Raw genomic sequence first — 17,118 nt, 5'->3', positions numbered from 1 at the left:
CCGTCGCCAAGCTCTCCGCATCCTCACACCCAGCGTTAAACTGCCAGGCTGCAGCTCTTTTCCTCCCACCTCTTCCTCTGTGTTGGTTCTTGCCATCGCAGGCTGTCAGCCCTCCCGCCCGCCGCTCCTGGGCAGTGATGGATGAGCATTCCTGCGGAGCACCTCCGGCTGGAGGCAGAGCCATGATGGATGATGGGCTCGGCGCAGGTTTCCCTGGAGCACCGGGCTGGCAGGAGCTCTGTGGGAGGCTGGAGCTGTGCGAGGAGCTGCTGTCAAAGGCGTGTTTTGGTCAGTGCTCGCAGGGTGCCCAGTGCTGCAAGTGAAGCTCACGGGTGGCAGCGGCCACCAGCAGCAGCTCTGACCCTGAGCCGCTTTCCTGAAGCTCTTTTCCTCCTTGGGTGCAGCCTCAGAGTCCTAATGCTTGGGCTGAAACATGAAGGGAGCCATGGCCATGGGTAGCATCACCCCTTGATGCTCCCAGCTCATGGGATGGCAGGAGGAGGATGCTTTGGATAGATACTGAGCCCAAAGCTTGGTTGCCCTCCACCAGGCTGGGGAGGAAACAGCATCCCCAGGAAACGTTGTTGTTATATTGACTCCTCCGTTCCTTTGGCACCTGAAATGAGTTCTGTGCTTGTTTGGCCGCGCTGGGTTTTAGCCTGCACTAACAGCAAGTCTTTGCCAACCCCAGGCAGTTTAATAGTGAAAGCATTTGATTAAAAACTTTAATAGCTCCAGAATGATGGAGCAGCTTCTGTCCACGTTCTATCAACTTCCTGGCATGCAGATTTATACGCAGTGTAAACTTCCTCTATATGAAAACATTTGTTTCCTTTCCCACATCCACAGCAGCGCAGAATCCTCTTCTTCATTCCCAGCCACTGGTTTAATCACACATCTTCCCGCAGCTGCCACATGCGCAGCAGCAGGTTCCAGCTGCAGGTATCCCCAGGAATAGAAGGGAATGCTGTGTCAGTGGCTGTGCACATGGGGTCTGTGGCACAGTTTTCTGAGGAACCTCAAAGAGCAGCTTTCCAGTGGAAAAGCTACCGGGGAGTCTTGTGCCATCATTAATTTCTCCTTGTGGCCAGTCCAGCTCCCACATCCAGGCTTGGCTGAGGGATATCCCATTGAGTTACACGTCCATGCCCCTCTCAGGAGCACTTTGTAGCAGCCTAAATAAACTCTTGCCACTGGCAGACCCCATAAATCCTCATTACCATTTGCCTCAACCAATCTGCCCAAGGTCTCTCCTCTCCCAAAGTGGCCATAACTCTTCTGCAGGGTCAAGGAGTGAATTGTATTTTATAGCTGATGGATACATTCATTCCTCAGCCTCCTGTTTTTAGGCAAATGTTGTTGCTTCGTAGCAGAAGGACAGCCTGTGCCTGGCGTCTGAAGCAAAGGGCTGGAGTTGCCCCATAGAAACCCGGCCAGGCTCAGTGAAGGGCTGAGGGTTGGACTGAAGAGCAAGAAGGAAGGGGGTGCCCAAGGAAGGACGTTTTGGCAGCCAGCATCTCTCAGCATCGAAGGGCATCAGCAAACATCTCCTCCACCCATGGTTTAATTTCCCGTTGCTCCTAATCCTCTTACTCCTGTGGACTTTGCAGGGGTGGATTTGGGGCTGTTTGGAGCTATAGCATCATGCCAGGCAGGATCGTGGGCTTTAGGCTCTGTTGTGGGACTTAACAGAGGGGTTTGTCACCCCGGAGGAAGGAGATGTCCCCCCGGATCACGGCGCAGTGGGCTGGGAGGATGCTGCCAGCGGCGGCTGGCTCGGGGGTGTGCGGGGGCCAGACACGGAACCATAAATACCCAGTCCATGCACATGTCGTACAGTGAAAGGGAATTGCCAATTATCTTCAGCAGCACTTTATTAGTGAGGAACAGTTTGTTCTTGCGCTCTTCCGACTGTCTGCCTTTTTTTAGATGAGAAACCACATGAAATACTCTGTAAAATACCTAAGGATCCCTTTTGGGATAATCATTCATAGTCTGTGTTCATAAATTCACATTTCGCTGAAAAGAGGGGAAAAGAGAAGCAGAGATTTGGGTAATTTATAACTGTGCCGTTCCTCCCAGGCTGTCCTGGTGCTGGTGGATGCTGCATGGGTTCAGCAGTCGGGTTGCAGACCTTCCCCTCCGTTGTTGTGGCTGCATTATGCTTTTCAAATCTGAAGAACAAGTAGGAAAACACATAAACCCGCTTCCAAGAGCTGGAGGGAAGCACCGTATCCCGGGAATGGAACTGCAGCATTTATACCTGTTTTGATATACTGGCCAATTAAAGATTGCCAACAGAACCAGGAGATTTGCATCAGGATGTCGTTTCCATCGTGATAAACTGGAGTTTCCTCCCTATGCTCTACCTGGATGCCAGCCTCGTTTCATTTATAGTTAAGACTTTGTCACTGTGTGTGTGGCTTAAAGCTTTCATCACCTGAGGACAGGAAACGTGCCTGTGTCTCCTAAGAAGATTTTGCTGCGTGCTGGTGCTCAGCCGCAGCCGGGACCCACAAAAAGGCTGTTTGCTCACGGTGACTCTTCCCTAGCAAGAGATATTTCACATGGGACCACAACAAATACAACGAGAACGGCTGTAGTTTGGGTCCTACACACTAAGAGAAGGGCTGCTGCAAGGGGCTGCCGTCCTCCAGGAGCTGTGTGTTCCCAAACCGGTGCCTGGCATCACTGAGGATTAAGTGATGCAGTGATTGAAGGTCTCTGTTCCTGGGTTAAGAAGATGCGCTCTCAGGGCAAACCTGGCCTCATCTCCCGGCTCTGCAAGGGCTCTGCCTTTCCCAAGGCAAACAGCGGGACAGCTTGCTCTGTTTGCTCTCTCGCCTGCTCACAAAATTGAATTATTATCCCCGCAATGATATTCTTAAGGTTAAGAACAAATATATGGAAGAACATGGTAGAAAATTGGTCCACTTTGGAGCCGACAGAAGAGCATAATATTTAAAGCTGTCTTAACAGTTTCTTTGGCTTAACAGAAGCATTTTTCATTTCATTAGTGCCAAGTGCACTTGTCAAGCTGTTATTTTAAGATAAGTTTCTGTGCAAAATCCAAGGATTCTCCACTTAAGGCCACACAATGAAGGCCGTGGATGCTCCAAAGGGCTGGAGGATGCTCTGCTCCCAGCGTACCCCAAAAGGAGGGGCAGCAGCAAAGCCACGGATCCCCCCTCCCAATAACGCTGTAATAAACCTGAATTAGGATTTATTGAGCCAAGCAGACGTTTCTTCAATACCTCAAGTCAATGACCCCAGTGTTGGGTTTGAGCTATTGTTCGATTTGTACTCATTGCAATTTGAAACCCTGCGCCGTGATCAATCACCGGCACGGAATGTCGCAGGGTGGCCCAGGCGGGGAGATGGAGATTAATTATGAAGGTGTTTGGTTGCAGGGTTCAGCACCTCGAGTGACCAGAGCTGCTGCATCCTGAATCCTGCCTGTGTGACCCTGGCCTGCTGGAGGAGAGCTCTGTCTCTGGGTTGACTGGGATGCAAAGGGCACATCTGCTAATGGCTTTAGTCAAAGGCTGCACCCCGTGAGCTGACACCAGGGAGCCCCATCACTGTGGACTCTATCTCCTTCTTCACTGAGTTACCTATGGGACCTGCTCTGACCCCGTTTCAGCTGTGGCTCACAGGTGCCCCATGTCCTGGCTGGTGTAACCAGGATGTGTTGTGGCAGTGCTAATTGCAGCTTGCCTTGTGTCAGAAATAAAACCCAAGAGAACCGAGGCATCACTCGTGTGACTGGGCACAGTGCTGGTCCTGTGCTGTTTGGGCTGAGCAGGTAGCTCAAACGATGCGCTGGGAGATGGGGATTCTTTAAAAGCAGTTATTCCAATGTATTTGTCCTTCAGATTTGCACTTGAAGGTTTGGAAGTTGCTCTGGATACCTTCTGCCTGTGAACAAATCCCCCTGATGGTGCCTCAGCTCCATGTTTCCCGCTGAGATTTCCCTTGCAGATGCTGTTCCCTGTTGAGTCAGTGCTTTGAAAAGCAGCTCAGGCAGGCGCATACCTTCCTCCCTTCCAGCCCAGAGCCAGGCGTTTTGGATGGCTGGAGTGAGAGGGAGTGAAATGTAGGCTCCTTAGTGGGTATAAGGTGTAGGTTTTGGGGGTTCAAAGAAGCCTTTGTTGGTGCTGCTTTGCTATAGACAAGTATGAGTTGCCTTTTCAGTCCTTGATAAGTGTATAGATGGTATTAAATGAAGTTGGTGGTGGCCAGTGGTGTGGCAGCTAGGCTGTGGGACCACGGTTCTGTGCCGTGGTGCCTGGCAAGGTGGTGTTCCCAAGATGCCTCTCACAAGGTGCTGTACACGGTCACTGGAGTCACCACGGAGGTGCCAGGAGCCTGGATGTCAAGAGCTCTCAATGAACATCAGCTACCACTCCGCTGTTATTAACCAGATACATCATGTGCCAGCGCAGCCGAGTGGGATCAGCGAGGGCTGGAGTTCTGGGGAACAATCAGCTGCTTCCTGACACCTTCTTCAGGCACTGCTCTTGTGCAAACAGGCCATGGATCAGCCCAGCAGAAGCTCCAGCTGATGGAAAGTGTTCATTTACAGGGACTGGCAGGCACTGGGATGGAGCATGGCACCTCCTGGTGAGGTTTGCTCTGCAGGCAGCATTCCCTGATGGACACAGCTGCATCCTGTTTGCTTGATCCACTGCACCTCTGTTCCGGGATGCCAATGACTGCACAAGATCCTGATCTTTTTTCCTCTCAGCCCACTACAGATCTTGCAAGTCTTATAAAACATGAATTCCAGGCTAAGTTAATGCACAGGCAAGATCAGAGCCCAGAGGTGGTGTCAGTCTGAAGGACTTTATTGAAGGTTTAATATTCTCTTCACCTCTAGCTAATCTCTCAGTCACTGTGACTAGGAAGAGGAGAAAACCAGGCTGAGGAGGTGATCAGCATCGTGCCTGGAGCAGCACTAAGGCCAGGGCACCCAGCATCTTCTGCCCCATTTCAGCATAAGGGGGGAGAATTGTACAACCCCAGACTGGTTTAGGTTGAAGGGACCTTAAAGCTCATCCAGTTCCAACCTTTGCCATGGGCAGGGACACCTTCCACTAGAGCGGCTTGCTCCAAGCCTCGTCCAACCTGACCTTGACCGTGTTGACACACAGTTGGGTTGTGTTACCCATTTATTGCTGCAAATACCATTAGGTAAATAGTCCAACCAGGATGCATTGATTTGCTGACAGCGTCCACACCTCCAGCAGCTCCTGCAAGGACATACACAATGGAAATGAAACTCCCTGCAAAACCTGATTTGCTTAAAATAAACTGTGGAGGTTGAATTGTTTTGTGCTGGAAGAACAAACAAACAAAGGAGAGAAACGGAGTTTGAGCAACGAGCGCGGGCTTCGCGTGACACTTTTTAATATGGAATTATGGATGGCATCATCGCCGGGGAACATCCTATTTGTATTGTAAAACAAGTCCCCTTGTTTCAACAATTGCAGCGCACGCCGCAGATCCAGCTCTCATTGTGGGATTATTAATGAGGGCTCCGGCGTGCCTTTATTCTGCAGAATTCCTAATAACTCTTTAATAAATATGGAAATCCGTGTCCATCCATCGTAGCGGCGCGTGCCGGTAGCGCCAAGTGCTCTTCCCACCAGAGTCTTGTGGAGGAGCCAGGATTTCCCTTTGCACAGGCACTGCCAGAGGGGCTGTTCTGGCCAGGTCCAGGTTCTGCATCTTCTCCCCCGCTCTTCCCTCCTCACCTCCAGGTTTTCCTTGGGCAGGCAAGCATGGTTTCCTGCCGCTCCAGAAGCGGAGCTGCCCGGCCGTGGCTCCGGCATCGCCGGGTCCGGTCAATAGGTGACACAATTATGGTTTCACTGAATTGCTTTTTCGTGGCCGCAGCTCCAGGCAGCAAGAGGCTGACAATAGAAATAATTTGTCAGAGGGCTGTTGATGAAACCCTGCTTATTGTGAGCTGTAAATTCAGCGCAGGCACTTCCACCTTTATTTCCCACCCAGGGAACAATATCCCCGTGAGCCAAACTGGGAGGGGAGGGAAGGACACACAGCCATTGTTCTGCTCCACCACGAGCCCGTAAAAGATTAAGGAATGGGTTTTATTCAGTGAGATAAAAGCTCTGTGGTTGCCAAAAATGAAGCACCAAATTGCTCCAGCTTAAGGAGGTGATTGTAGGGTTGGGGATGGGGCACATTGATTTTGGATGCAGCAGTTTGGTGCTGTGATTTGCGATGCAGTGATTTGGGATACAGCAGTTTGGGATGCAGTGGTTTGGGTTCAGTGATTTGGGATGCTATGGTTTGGGTGCAGTTCTTGGGATGTTTCCCTTCCCTGCTCCGCAGCCATAGTGGCCACTGGTGCCCATGGGATCTAGGAGCTGGCTCAGCATCTCTAACACCCTCCCTGCACCCATGGCTGGGCTGAGCCTTTTGCCCCAAGCTTTGCAGTTCTTCCAAATGACTGATCAATTGTTCTTTATTAGGTTTATTTCTTTCATTAGTGGTTTCGTCAATGCTTTCAATGTTTCATTAGTCTCCTCTCAAGTTTCAGTGGATTTCGAGCACTGTGTGGAAGAGGATAATTCATTTTATTAGGTCATTTATTTTCTGGGTACATTTTTAAAGGTCAATTAATCCATCTAAATGGAGGAGGAAGTAGAGAAAACCATACAGTGCCTCCTTCCACCGCTGCCAGCAGGAGCCTGCTGTTAGTGCAGTCACCCAGGGAGGGAGGGAGGCACCAACACGGTGAGTACCACGTATTGATATGGTGTTTGAACTGGGAGTTCTGTTTCCACAAGGCACTTTCAAGGGAATATTAACTGCTTCTTTTCTAGGGATTAATTTTCAACCCGAGAGCTGGCCGCTGTGCCCATCCTGGTGCCATTTGCATCCCTTGGGAGCAGTTTGATTTGCATTGCAATCAGGCCGGGGATGTCCATGGGTTGCTTTGGAAGGGGTTATATTCTGCTGAGACTTTATTGGCTTCAGCCATCAGTAACACTGCCACTGATGAGGAAAATATTGTCATGCAGGGACTCAAACCCGTCATTTCATAAACTCTTCCACCAAGGCAAGCGAGTTACTCTGTTCTAGGGCCGTGGGCATCATGGAAACGAGCTGCTCGCCCCGCTCATGTGAACCATCCCCTTAATTTCCAAATGAGTAGAGCAGGGGCAGGGCAGGAGCGATGCCGAGGAGCATGGAGGGAACCAAACCATCCCCATCAGAGCAACGTGCTGCTGCATCAGGCGCTGTCACCCCTGCAACTCCCCAGCACCATGGCTCAGCATGAGGGCTTTGATAACCTGGCTCTGTGGCCACTGCGTTGTTATTCCTTAGAGGGAAATGGAGACCTGCCCGCCCAGCCCAGGGAGCACAAGCCAGAAAATCCATCTCTGCCGCCGCCTTTCCTGTTTGTGTTTACATTTTTATTGAAGCCTACAGTGTAAACCACCAATTATTTTAACTGGAAAATCCATCGAGCAGTCAGATAAAGCTTCCCTTATGAAAGGGATAGGAAAGCACGAGCAGCTTGATGCCTCTGCTGAAGCATAAACCGTGTCTCTTGCTCCAGCTGGGAAATACCTGGAGATCTTTGGGAAACCAAACCCTCCACATGCAGGAGCCGGTGAGGAGCCTGGGACAGCGGCGATGCTGCAGGTGCTGGGAAGACACCACTTGGCCAAAGAAGCGCAGAAAAGAGAAGCTCACGCAGGACTCATGTCTTTGCTGTGTCAAAGCTGGCCAGGCTGTGTAAGGCAGGAAGGTTCCCCGGTGCAGATTAGTTTCTCCTTGTTCCATCCTTGCTCAATCTCCCTAAATGCATTGAAAAGCTTTGCTGAGGGCTTCTTACAGGATCCAGAGCAACCCAATAGACCAGGATTTGATGCCTGCACAGCTGAGGGGGGTGTTTCTGTAACTGCAAGAAAAATGCATTCCTTTTCCTTCTTCCAGTGCAGGAGTGATTTAAAAACTCCCATGACTCAAGACCGGTCCCAAACCACTTCACTGAATAATGCAGAGCAAGAGCTACAAATTGATGCTGAACTATTTCCTTTGGGCTCCCGAGAGGCCGCTCGCCTGGTCGCAGCCTGGCGGTGTCACCACTGATCCAGAGCCACAAACAGGGGGGCAGTGCCCACCATCGCTCATGGTTAACGTCTTTTTCTTCACGTCCTTTCCCATCCGGACTCGTGGGTTCCCTGAGGGTGCAGGAGACAAGGGAACAGGAGGGGTGGGTGCTGTTTATCAGTGGTAGCTGTTAAATCTGAAAGGTGGGGGGAATGAAACCAGAGATTGTGGAGCTAATCAGTCCCTGCAAGAATAAACTTCAGATTCCAGCAGTCAGCAAGAAAGTTTTCATCAGCAGCAATGCCAACTGCTCAGGTGGAGAGCGTAAAGCGCTGCAGAAGTGAATGATAAAAGAATTGCTTGAATACATTCAGAGTCCATTGTTCGGGAAAAGAAAGCAGTAAAGAAAAGGAAAATAGGGCTCCTCAAAGTAATGAGTGGAGCAGATGAGGGAGAACAAAGGCCCGGCAGCTCCCGTATCCAGTTAATTTGTTCCTATCTCATTGAGGAGAATGAGAAGCAGGCGAGGCAGCACCGGAGTGCTTTGAGGATGGAAAGGGAAGGGTGCTGTTATTAAAGCTTAGATAAATAACCCAGCAGGCAGGAGCTGGGGCTGATAAAGCAGATCCGGCTCCAGTGGTGGAGTTTGGTGGGTGGCCACTTCCAGAGGGGTTCAGCATCTTCGGTGCCTGGATAACTGCAGCATTCCCAGCACCTCCAGCAGCCCTGGCCAGGGATCACTCGCCCTCCTGTGTGGATGCTACAGGACCAGCCCATAGCCTCCCCTGGCACACTGGATACTGTTCTGGGCTGTGCTGATTTCCAATTACGATTCAGTTTATCCCAATTAAATGCCACTTATTCTTCACTGTAGTTATCCAGTCCGATACTCTTAATTAGTTTGTAAAGTATTAGAAGTCAATTTTAATTATTTCCAGTAGGTTTCAGGGAAATCTCAATTAGGTGCCTTGTGGTTTAGCTCCAAGCTCCGGCTCTTCCTTCACCTCCCTGAGCATCGTTTCCTTCCCCTTTGTGCAGTGGCAGAGCCCATCCTGTGCCATGGGGATCCAGCAGCTGGAGGCACAGGGATCTAGCAGGAAGCCTGGGAAGCATGGCAGAGGGTTGGGGAGCCCACACAAAGCAAACCTGACTGGACCAGGACACCCATATCTTGGGGCATGGTCTGAGGGGAGCATCCTACAGCTCCCACCAGCTACCTGGGGAGCCTCCGATGCTGATGTTATCACAGCCACATGGTGCCTGTGTTTTGGTAATTGCTTCATTTTGCATAGAATTTAATTACAGGAATCCCCATGGGGAAATCACTGCATGGTTCAATTTCACGTGGCTCGGTCGCATCGCAGCAAAGGCATTGCTGGGGAATGAGCATCCTCCTCTTTTGGGCAGTCCCAAACAGCCACATCCTGCTGCTGAGAGGTGACAAGTGTTGGTCCAGAGCGCAGAGCAGGCAGCATGCTGTGGGGATTGCAACCAGATGCTCTTTGAGGTCCCTTCCAACCCAAACTGTACATGACCCTGGCAGCCAGAGAGGGACTCTCCTGGGTCCCAAACCCCTTCATATCCACTTCTTCTTATTCATTCCATGCAGCGCTGAGGCTGAACTGATGAGACCCAGCTCCTTCTCGCCATGAGTGGCACCAGCTAAAATGAATTTCATGCTTTAATCCTGCTTTTAAACCTCAGCTTGCCGAAACAAGGAGCAGCACATTAGGAACCTCGCCGCCTCAGATGCTGATGAGCAGCTGCTTGGCACTCGCACCTCTTCGTGTACAGATAGATGCTCTTGGAGGGCTGGGAAAGCTGAGCAGCAGAATCCCCCCTTTAGGGTAACAAAATCACAACACCAAAACAAAGATAAAGCAATTCTCAGCTCTGAGTGAAGATGAATCCTCCTTTCTGCTCATTATAAAGTACCTATTATCTCCCTTTATCTCCTAGCCAACAGTGTTATTTCAATTTAACAGTGTATGAGAAATGCAAGGAAATATAATAAAAGAGCCATGGCTGCACTATTTAATGTCAGAATGACAGATGCTTCAATTAGGCATACAGGGCTATTTCTCCCCAAAATAGATAAAGATGAAATTTTGATAAGATTGCTCTGTTTGTGTTTATGATACAGCACAGTTACAAGCTTTCATTACAATATAAATTAAAGCAAAAGCTCCTGTTTCAGTGGAAACCCAAACGGATTCATCAGGAACTTTGCAAAAGCCCTGTACCAGGAATTTCTGATGGTCCCACCCTTATGGCACCGTTAAATTCCAAGGTATATTTGTACAGTAGCTGGGTCCAGGAATAGTCAACAGCAAAGTTATATCTGTGTTTACCCTGGAATTATATATGTATAGTTTGAATTATGCATGAATTAAGTCAACACAGAACACAACGAATACATTGGCTTGAGGTATGGAGAGGGAGATTGGCCATGCCATGGGACCCAATGGACCAGTACCACCAGTGCCAGACCTGAACTGGGCACAGGGCTTCATTGCACCTCCACTGTGGTGCTTTGCTGTTGAGTTTATTTATGGCTTGAGCCTGGTGTTCATTGTATCCGTCTCATATGTTTTAGTCATTTAGCATGTGTCTGATTTGTCACATAGTGCTGAGGATGTTTTGGAAACTAAGTGCTATAGACATTATTTATTATTATATTTCAGCCAAAACAAGCATTACTCTAATTTATTTATTAATCACTTTTCAGATTCAAAGGAAACATCTGTGCAGATTTGCAATTAAGTGGGTTTATGGCTCGAGCGAGATCTCCCTAGAATTGCTATAAATAGATGCAGTTTATTCCTCATTGTCTTAATATTTCTGCACAATAATAACCATGATGATAGTCCTGCCAGCCTGCTGTAACCCCTTCACAGCCCCGTGCCCCGGCTGCATCCCGCTGCGAGGAGGGAAGCTTCTCACAGGAGCTTGGATGCTGAAACCAGCCCCATCCCTGTGGCCGTGTCTGCTCATCCCAGTGATCCCAGGAGCATCTTGGTGCCGTGAATGCCTTCAGGCTCTGGGAAAGGCCTCTGCTGCTCTGCAGACCCTGGACTTCAGACTTCTGGCACCACGGCAGTGGTACATCAGGCACATCCATGGGAAGCTGTTCATCCTCCTACCTGCCTCCTGATTAAGCCCCAGCGTGTCACTAATCCAGCACAGCTTGATTCCCTCCTGAAGCACGAGGCTTTGCCAGCCACTCTTCCCCCTTTTCCTGAGCTCCCCGACCCCCTTGTAACTATCCCTGTGAGCTTCCCAAAGAGCCATGTGCCATTCACCCCTGGATCTGAGCTGCGCATTTATAACCTGAGAGCATCCTCGGGCTCAAACATTATAAATGAGGTGTTACGACTCAGCAGTTTCATCCAGTTCTCAAACGGAATAGATTTGTTAATGATAAATACGTTAATGCCATTAGCATTTTGGAGAAGGCGAGGATGATGGAGCGCAGGAGAGACCTTGGCACATCGAGATGGCTTAATTGCGAGGCAGTGACTTTTGATGGATGGCAACACGCTGCCAGCACTTCAACAGCGAGTTAACACCTTCACCCTCGGGGTGTCAAACAGGGCCAAGGGGTTTGTACCTGCCCCTGCTCCAGCATGTGGGGGGCATCTCATCTCATCCCTTCACACCTCACCTCAGCCTCCCAAGCAGGTGGCTGCCGCCACCCCACACCACCAGCGATGAGCAGCCCTGGCTGCATCTTCAGAACTATCACGCCTGGAGCTAAACTGCTGCTAAGGACATTGGGAAGCGGCTCTGGAGTTCAGTGATTTCTTCCATTTTGCTTTCAGGGCTATCCATCATCATCTTTTAGCAGGAATTTCCATATTCCAGCCATGCTCTGCTCTGCCAGTCATCCCTCCATGCCGGGCTCTAACCTGGTTTGCTACCCACAGATGCAAGTAACACGTTTAACCTTTTTTATGAGGCATATTTATTGCCTTCAGGTCTACCCTTTCCAAATCTCCTCCACACACACATTTGTCTTTTAGAGGTTTCCAGTGTTTCCAGGGCAAAGCCTGGGAACCAATACAGCTCACATCGCTTCAGCTTTCCCTGCTGCCAGATCCAGATTGGATTTAAGCTGCGCTCCAGACCCTGTTTGTGCTTTAAGCATCCCAAGACAGCGCAGGGCTTTATTGATTGGGGGGGGGGGGGGGAAGTATGATTTATCCTCACTGATCATCAGTGTAATGTGCCCAAAGGAACCACTCCAAGGGATGGCTCTAAGTGGGACTATAAACGTATTTTATACCCTTCTCCTGCAGTAGAAGAGGTGAAATATGGAGGAGATGGCTCTATTATATCAGCTCCTGGTTATTCTCTCCAGTATTTATTTCAGAAGTCCTGCGCAAAGCCCGCTTTGTGCAGAGAGGAGATAACCTGCTACTGAACTAATTGCAAATCACCTTTATCAGCGGAGAAGCCATGCGAGGGAGACATCCCTAAGACAAGGATGGGGTTGGGTTAGTGGCTGCAGCATGCAACCGCAGCGTGCACCTTGTGTGCAACCACAGCGTAAGTGGCAGCATGAGCAAAGCATCCATACCGTGTCCAAAGCTGCACAAGAAGCCAAGGCCACTCGGGTCCTGCTCCTGCTGGGATGCACATTAATGCTGCTCCACGGAGGTGGCTGTCAGCCCTTCCAGTGGCCGCTGTGCCAACCGCGGGGTCTGATCAGATGGGGACTTGTCATTGCTCGCAGAGAGCTGCTGCACGGAGTTGTGTTTCCTCCCAGGAGAGGGCAATGCCACACACACACACCGGGGCCATCCTCCTGGCAAGGGTCCTGGCTCCTGCATCCCGGAGATGCCCCTGGGAACGGAGCGGAACGGGATGGAGCCGAGGCCACAGCGTGCACTGCAGTTGGAGCTACAAACCTCTGCTTGTCTCTGCTGAAGATGTGAAGCTCCCAGCATGGATTTGCTCTGTCAAATGAGGAGAAATTAAACCAGCTGATTCTGAGGATGGCACCTGCGTCCCAGGTAGCGGCAGCGGCCGGCATTCCCCAGCTCCCAGCCGTGACCGTGCCACTGGGATATGATGCAAGTTACCTGTGCGGAGCCGGAGGATTCCATCCCGGATGAGTTGCCAGAGCAGGGATTTTGATGAGTGAAGTCCTCTGACATAATTAACCCCTGAAGGGACGGGCCCTGCACAGCTGAAGCACCTCGGGCTTCTCAGTGCTGCTAAGAACAGGAGCTGGAGCCCTCCTGGCCCCTGATCCAGCTGGGAATAATGCATGGCACAATGCTGTCTGAAGGACAGGGCAGGCTCTCCTGCATGCACAAATGGGACCAGGAATTGCATTATCCATATGAGAACACAGGCAGAGCCTGGACAGGCTGCCCGAGGAAGCTGTGGCTGCCCCATCCCTGGCAGTGCTCAAGGCCAGGTTGGACACAGGGGCTTGGAGCAAGCTGCTCCAGTGGAAGGGGTCCCTGCCCGTGGCACGGGTTGGAGCTGGAGGAGCTTTAAGGTCCCTTCAACCCAAACGTCTCTGATATTCTATGCTAAAACCCTTTTCCAGCACCTGGTGCCCTTCTCCTAATTTCAGGGCTGGGAAGGGAAAGTAGCCACCCTCACCCCCCCCACCTGCCCACCCCTTTTTGCATCTTTCTCTCTGATCTCTTCCAAAGCAGCACAAGCAGCCCCAAAACCATTCCCTGGAGGTGTCAGTGTCCCTGCTCCCCCCGAAAATGCTGGCAGGCAGAAAGCCTCGAGCCAGCTGACTCCGCAACAGCCCTTCCAGAGCTGGTTTAATACAGAAGGATTTGGGATTGATGAGCAGGAGCCCTGCAACACGCAGTGCTTTGGGATGAGGCGCCTCTGCACGCAGGCTGGGCAGTTCATGCTGGCTGTCAGCTCCACGTTATTCCCAGTGAGCGGAGTTCCTTAAAGATCCGTATTAAAGCCATCATCCTGTCTTCTCTCCCTTGCTCCGGTGACAGTTTCCCCCCGACACTGCCCATTATTGGAACCTCTATTCATGTCACGTCAGGAGGACGGATCGGCTCTCGGGAGAGTCCTCCTTTACTGGGAAGTGGCATCTCTGTCGTGTAGTCTGGAGAGAAATCAATGAGCAAACTAGTCAGGGATCAGCAGGCGAGGTGATAACTCTCCACTTACACCGGCGTGCCTCGCTTTGCCTTGTTTAAGGGGAGCAATGGCAGTGTGCAGGAGACTGAAGGCAGAGAAGGAGGAACCAGCACCAGAGCTTCCTTGCTGTAGTGGATCTGCTTTTTCCCACCCCACTTTCTCCCTGCCTGCACTTCGCAGCAATATATCAGTCAGGAGGTCAGGTGTGCTTGAGGTGAATTTCTTCATGCTCAGCAAGTCTGTCTTGCAGCACGCAGCAAGAGGGGAAATAAGAAGAAAAATGATCAGATTTTCTCCTCCATTGGAAGAGTTGAATATTAGCTCCTGATATATAAGATAAAGCGGGGATAAAGGGTCACGTTTCCATTAGATCTTCTTAATTGAGCTATTTCCTGCAAGCACAAAATCAATATTTTCATCTACACCTACCCAATAACCCATTCGGGTCTCCTTTAATAATGCAGATCTGGCCTTTGTGCGTGCAGAGAGATGGGGTACAGGCAGGGAGATGCCATGGAGATGCTCAGGCAGGGATGCGGCTGAACAGCACCATGAGCAAACCAGAGCACTGCGATGTGCGAGGAGCTGCCTGGGCTGTGCTGCAGGGATTGGGCTGTTCCATGGGGATGGGGCTGTGCCGGCCGTGTGTGAGTGATCAGAGCCTTTGGTGTCAGAGAGAAAAAGCCAATCCTGATCCCGCATCCTGGGTCAATATCTGCCAATTGCTGAGGAATGGCCACCTTGGAGCAACCGCAGTGACAAAGTAGAGCCGACTGGGAAAACGAAGCTCAGCCCGAGCAGGAGAAGAGGCCGCTCGGCTCACTGGGAACGTCATCTGCTCTAATTGGAAGCTTTGTTTAATTTGGCTTTGAAATTGAACTCTTTTCCTTCCTGGAGAACTGTTATTACCTTAATTCTCTGCTTTGAATAAGACCACTTATATGGTCAAATACAGCTGGTTTGCAGCACGGTGAACTCACTGAGGGCAGCAGCACTTGTGCCCTCCTGTGCCAGCTGCTGTGGGCAAGCCAGGCTCATTGAGTCCCACATTGTCTCCTCTTATTGATGCATTTCCCCCCTTTTCCTTTAGCCTTTCCTTAGTAATTGTATTCTTAATGAAAAGAAAGATCTGGTTTAACTTCCCTGCTCCTTCTGAGGCAGACACAGGCGCTTCCCATGCTCCCCAAAGGGGAGCAGCTCTAGGATGGGGATCCTGTGGCTGTGGCTGGTTCGGGCTCTGCTTGGCAAAGCGGGTTTTCCCATCTCCGTACCGGCTCCTTTCCCCAGTTTTAGGCGGCTCGCCGTGCGTAGCTTATTTGCAGAACAGCAACAGAGGGAAGACAACAGCGTAATGAAACCATTGCCTCCCAATTTCCAAGTGTGGCCAACAAGATCAATCCGGCACTTTGGAAAAATCAAGAACTTTATCTCCAATCAGCCAGCTTTTATCTGCTTTGGAATAAACACGGCTGAGGAAGCTGGTGGTAGCAACAGCTGCATCATAAATAAGCCTGAAGCCAGACCCTTCTGCTGGAAGTAAATAATTGATCTCACAAAAATTCTGCTTAGGCAGAGCCATTTCAATTACCTGCTGGATGGCGCCGAGCGCGGCCAGAGGTTAATGGCTCTAAAATATTTAAGGAGAAGCCGTTTGCCTGGGCCCAGCGGAGTTTGTCTTTCATTTACCCAACGGAGGGAGATTGGAAGGCAAGTGGCAGGGAGCAGTGATTCATTGGGGTGACTCGCTCACCGGGAGGGCAGCGAGGGGCACCCGGTTGAGGGGTGAAGGTGCTTCTGGCCACTGGTCACACCAGCCCCGAGTGCCATTGCTGGATCCTGGAGCGTGGCACAAGGTTTTCCTGAGGATTTATCTCCAAGGCAGCAGAGGTAGGGAGGTAACACATAAAAGGGAGTTACTGTAAGTGAGATGCTGCTGTGCAGCACCCCGGGGGCAGTGGAAACCTGAACATTGAGTTTAGTGCTGCAATATTTCTCCGTTGGTGGAGGGAGCAGCCTCCCAAAACCACCCAGCAGGGCCGAGCCCGGAGGCTGTTAGCATCACTGGACAGCAGCATCCCTTTGGGATGCAGGGGGTAGTCGTCCTTTTGATTCTGACAACAATCAAGTTTATTGTGGGAGGTATCAAAGGTGTCAGTGAAACAGCGGCTCTCCATGGGTACCGTACACCTGACCGGCTTCCCACTGCATTCCCCAGACCCGAGGTGCATCCCGGATGATGCACAAGGGAGGGAGCACCCCAAGCCCAGGCTACCCACGGGCCGGGGAGCACCCAATGCGCACCCGTGGCCACCCGCAGGGCGCTATCAAAGCCGCGGTGTTCATCCCCCCAGCAGGGTGCTCAGCCTTCGGCTTTAGTTTCGCAAGAGCTTTGATCAAGCTACCTCATCTGTGGGAAACGCGTGGTTCCCTTTGTTTCGGTTAACTTCCCTTTCTTCACTTTCATGCTCATGAATTATTTATCCCTGTTTGTTCTATTCACTTTCATATTTTTGTTTGCTTCCCCATTAAAATTCTGCTTCGGTGGCTTCGGGAGGAACTTTGAAGCTCTCCCTCCTTGTCCTTAGCCTTTCCGGAGGAACAAATTCCTCCTCACTAGGGAGGAAAACACTTAAATCCACTGCTCCCAGCTGCCCTTTGCTGGGTGCTCACCCTGCATCAGCCCCACTTCCCCTCCTCCTCTGGGGTTAAGAGCACCTTTGGGTGCACAAGTACAAGACACGGCTCTGCCAAGGAGCTGACCGTGTAGAGGAAACTGTTTCTGGCCTTACACCACGTTCCTCTTTGGAAATGCTGGGTCCGTCAAAGCTCCTCTCGTGTTAAAGAGCTTTTAAAGCCTCAAAGCAGAGCACGGATTCCGTGGACAAAACCGCCCTCGTGCGC

The sequence above is a fragment of the Pezoporus flaviventris genome, unplaced genomic scaffold, assembly GCF_033815535.1.
Source record: "Pezoporus flaviventris isolate CSIRO_AGI_PZ_B2104156 unplaced genomic scaffold, CSIRO_AGI_Pfla_v1 ptg000009l, whole genome shotgun sequence".
NCBI classification, from domain to species: domain Eukaryota; kingdom Metazoa; phylum Chordata; class Aves; order Psittaciformes; family Psittacidae; genus Pezoporus; species Pezoporus flaviventris.
The sequence above is the reverse complement of the archived record's forward strand: the minus strand, read 5'-3'. Positions refer to the sequence as shown.